The sequence below is a fragment of the Oratosquilla oratoria genome, chromosome 21 (genome assembly GCF_046742065.1).
Source record: "Oratosquilla oratoria isolate Oo_2021 chromosome 21, ASM4674206v1, whole genome shotgun sequence".
Taxonomy (NCBI): Eukaryota; Metazoa; Arthropoda; class Malacostraca; order Stomatopoda; family Squillidae; genus Oratosquilla; species Oratosquilla oratoria.
In genome coordinates, this window is record NC_134797.1 from 43,164,408 (window position 1) to 43,169,407 (window position 5,000).

Genomic DNA, 5,000 nt, shown 5'->3' on the forward strand with positions numbered 1-5,000 from the left:
GTACTTCAAAGGTTATAGCTGGAACCACCACCCTACGATCCAAAGCACACACGCTCAGCCAAGGCAATCAACTCCAAAGGCAAACACTACCAGGTTCTTACCGTTTTACTAAGATTCGCGACGTAAAACTTTTGATACGTACTGACGTATTGCAACAAGACTGAAGACGTGGGAATGTACAAATGTGATAGTTTCAATGGGTAAGGAAGAGATAAAGATCAAACTTTCATTTTATTTATACAGAAATACTTCATCGTAGAAATAAATTATCCTCAGGCACACCAAGATTATTCGAGGTCACGTGACTAGGAGGAGCGTGGCACCCTCGGCAGGCACTGGCTCCATCTAGAAGCTCCTGTTGAGGAGACGGTCGAGCGGTAAGGGCTGGGGAGGTGTCCATTTAGTTGGGAGCTCCGTAGAGGGATCGGGGAGGAGGGGCGTAGGCACGGTCCTCCTCACTCGACTCTGGCTCAGGGTAGTGGGCCTCGCCCTCGTACTCGACGTTGGCGACGAAACCGGAGTCGCCGTCGACGTAGTAAGTGACCTTCTGCAGGCGTCCGTCGGGGAGCTGGACGTAGTAGGAGCCCTCGGTACGGTCGCCGTCACGTGTCTCCTGGTGGCCGAAGTCGTTGCCGGAGTCGTCATCCTTGACGGCGTAGTTGAAGTCGTACTTGGCGGGGCCGTAGTCCTCCTCGGAGTCACGAACATAGGCGCGCTCGTGGGAGTCCGCCGACTCGCTCGGGGCGGCGTAGAGGTAGGTGGGCCTGGAGTCTGGCAGGGCCAGGCAGACGGCGACGAGGGCGGCGAGGGCGACGGCAACCTGTGGATAAGCAGAGGTCTCACGATCACACACAGCGAAGCACAAAATTCATAGATCTTAACCCTTTTCCCATTCACGTATATAAACACGAACAGCCAAGTCAAGAGGGTGAGTTAAAGAGAACGGCCTACCTTGAGAGCCATGATGGTGGTGGGTGTTTGGTAGTCGGTCGGGTCCTTGTTCGGCTTATATACGCACGAGACGACGTGACGTCATGTCGTGTGACTCGAGAGTGGGAGGGGGTTGGTCAGTCAATTTTCTTTTTTCGCCCCCATTCTCCTCCCAAGTGCATTGTACTTCCGTGGACCAATTATATTTCCCGAGGACCACGGTCGTTCCACACTCAGGGTTATTTAGAGAACCTTGATAGGCTTACCAACCCCTCCCTTTTTGCGTGCAATGGTGGGTACCACAGATGTTTCAGTCCACTGTTCCATTTCATTGCTACCCTCGTTAATTAGTTTGGTCCAGTTGATTACACTCGTTTCAGACTTCATTCACAATCATAAAAAATCCAGCACATTCAATTATTTACCTGTGCTTTGCACTATGCATTCAATGTTACCACCAGTGGATATTTGCAGAAAACCACTCGAAAATAACAGAGTCGATATTTTCGTCTGTTAAAACATCTTCAGGGAATACAAGATGACAAAACGACGAGCAAAATAAAGACGGAATACACACGGACATAGTGAGGAATTGGAAAGGCACGCACGATGTTTCCACAATATCGTTCTGGCCTGAACGTTCCTGGGGATGTGGGAAGCTCAAGGATTTTATTGATGATATTGCTAAGGTTATACAATGCTAAGCTTCAGTTCATATTGTTATCAGATATAAGTTTTATATGACTGGATTTAGTGTTTTTTACCGTCATGGAATTAAATTAAGTTGTTTTCTTGGGGTTATTCCAGTCAGTGGTGTGATTTTTAGTCTTTAAGCTGGACAATAACTCCATTGGACCGTTGTCCAGATCTAACGCTGTACCTACGTTGATTAGTTCTTGCTTTTTAACCCCTCTTCAGTTTGTCCGATGGAGCGCTTACCACAATATAAACAATAAATCCTGCAAACACAGCCAACCTTATCACTCACTGTTTTTTCTATCAAGGTTGTAATGGAGTTTTAGTTCTTAAGACTTACATTGATGTGAATATCCTGAAGAATCTTAATCTTTTCTTGTTAGACTCTCATAGAATGGAAGTAGTAAAAAGGTTCTTGTTGAAAGAAAAACATCTTTCTTTCCTGAGAAATACCATAAGAAGAGTGTTTGGACATTCTGTTTGTCCACAACACTTTTTAAATATCTTAAGTCTGATGCAATGTAATGTATCTTCTTCATGAATTCAGGATTACAAATCCTGTAAGCTCGAGGAAACGTGAAAAAACTCAGCTCTCCTGAAAACATAAAAATTATAGTGTCTTACATTTCTATATGTGATGATATACAAAAAATGTTTACTAAATGTTCATTTCTATCTCACTGGTAATTTTTTGGGGAGGAGCCAAATAATTGAAACTAACAGTGAAACAACCTAAATTAGAACAAAACTATTGGACTACGTCTCTAATTTCCCATTTTTTTTCTAAGTATTGAAGTTCATATGAAATGTAGCGATATATTCTAAATAACATTGCGCAGTAGGTTTTATCAAAGCTACCTCTACACTATACGCGATGGATGTTTCTGTAAATACAGTTTATACAAAAAATATTTCTTTTCAAGAATCACAATGTATATTCTATTTTAGTAGAAAAAATCACATGAATAATCTTACTTTTCCCTAAAGGCTTTCACCTTTTTCATTTTTATACATTCTCATTATTACCTAATTATCTAATCACTATCAATAAACCTCTACCAAAGAAGAGGGGAGAAGAAAATATAGGTTTATGAGTTTCATTATTCCTGTGCAGTATCTTACTGTCTCCGCCTTTGTTGTGATTCTCCAAGCGCTAACTGCAGCCGGTTAAATGACTCACGGCGCTGAAACCAAATGCTCTGTTTTCGGCTTGTTAGATGTTTTCTTCTGCTTAGACAGAATACCAACTGAGCATCCTACTCCGTTAGGCCTCATGGCCTTGTTTTTGACTTGTTAGAAGAATCACAACAATTGTAAAATGGATCAAGCTCATTGAGTTTAACACTAACACCGGTGATTTTATTTTTATCGATTTCTTCACCAATTTTGGTCGGATTTGGATTTCGAGTTTGGATTTCTTATTTCAGACGCAAATACACACCCTATGCCTATACTGTATATACAATACAGATATACATCAAAGGCATAGAAGGTCCAATTATAAGTACTTAGCACTTATGGTCCTCCGAGATAGACGTCGGAGACAGGTAGCTCACTGCTGTCCGTATCCAAATTAGATCAAGACCCTCACATTCACATGGAGGCCCAGCGTCCAATACAGTTCATGGGTAAGAAGTGGTAGCTGATGTCTGTTCTTCTCCTCTTCCCGTCAACTGGCGAGATACAAAGTGAACCACTCTCATACAACACAGAGAGCAGTCCAATGCTTTATTCCAGGGAGACTTTGGGAGGACGAATGTACCATTACCGGTTACTGTGAGGCTCCATTTTCCCCCCCACTCGGTGTAGTGGAAGGCAACAATTGTGATGTAGATTTGGATAACTACCAAGATTAAAGATGTGGGTTTGTGTATCCGTGTGTATTTGCAATGGTTAAGCAAGAGATAAAAATTACATTTTCATTTTATTTATACAGAAATACTTCATCGTAGAAATAAATTATCTTCAGCCACACCAAAATCATTCGAGGTCACGGGACTAGGAGGAGCGTGAGACCCTCGGTAGGCTCTGACTCCATCTAGAAGTTAGTATCTAGAAGACGGTGTAGCGGTAGAGGGTTGTGGGTATCCATTTAGTTGGGAGCCCCATAGAGAGATCGGGGAGGAGGGGCGTAGGCACGGTCCTCCTCACTCGACTCCGGCTCTGGGTAGTGGGCCTCGCCCTCGTACTCGACGTTGACGACGAAACCGGAGTCGCCGTCGACGTAGTAAGTGACCTTCTGGAGGCGTCCGTCGGGGAGCTGGACGTAGTAGGAGCCCTCGGTACGGTCGCCGTCACGTGTCTCCTGGTGGCCGAAGTCGTTACCGGAGTCGTCGTCCTTAACGGCGTAGTTGAAGTCGTACTTGGGGGAGCCGTAGTCTTCCATAGAGTCGCGGACGTAGGCGCGCTCGTGGGACTCCTCCGACTCACTAGAGGCGGAGTAGAGGTTGGCGGGCCTGGAGTCTGGCCGGGCCAGGCAGACAGCGACGAGGGCGGCGAGGGCGATGGCAACCTGTGGATAGGCAGAGGTCTCACGATCACACGCAACAAGGCACTAAATTCATAGATCTAATTACCTTTTCCCATTCATGTACAGTATATAAGCACGAATAAGCAAGCCAAGAGGCTTAGCTTGAACGGCCTACCTTGAGAGCCATGATGGTAATAGTGTTTGGTAAACACTCGGGTCCTTCTTCGGCTTATATACAAACGCGCGAGACGACATGACGTCATGTCGTATGACTTGGGAGTGGGAGGGGGTGAGCCATTTTTGTTTTAACCTCATTTTCCCTCGAGGTGCTCTGTATTTACGTGGACCAATTATATCCCCTGAGGACCCCTCCCTCTTTGCGTGCATCGGCGGACATCAGAGACTCTGCAGAGTAATATCACACCTTTTTCAGACTCAAATCACAACCACAACAATCCCAGTACACTCGATGATTCGCTTACATTTTGGACTATGCATTCGATGCTACCTAGCAACTTTGGTGAGACCATCCAGTGATTGCAGAAAACCACTAGAAGATAAGAGACAAGGTCCAGACATTTTCGTCTATTAAAACATCATCAGTGAATACAAAATGACAAAAAAATTAAGCGAGTTAGATACAAAATACACAAGGACGTACTGAGAAATTGGAAAGGCGCACATGATGTTTCCACAATATCGTGCACGGCCTGAACTTTCCTGGGGATGTGGGAAGCTCCAGGATTTTCTTGACGAAATTGTCAAAGTTATACAATGCCTAATTTCAGTTCATATTGTTAGCAAACGTATAGTATATATGGTTAGATTAAATGTTTCTTTCCATCGTGTAATTATATGAAATTATTTTCTTTGGGTAACCCCAGTCATTGGTTTTAAGACGGAC

At 44.3% G+C, this 5,000-nt stretch overlaps 1 pseudogene; it reads right to left on the reverse strand.

The window, feature by feature from the left end:
* Positions 1–5,000, reverse strand: part of LOC143037064 (uncharacterized) — a 17,417-nt pseudogene that overhangs the window by 6,761 nt on the left and 5,656 nt on the right.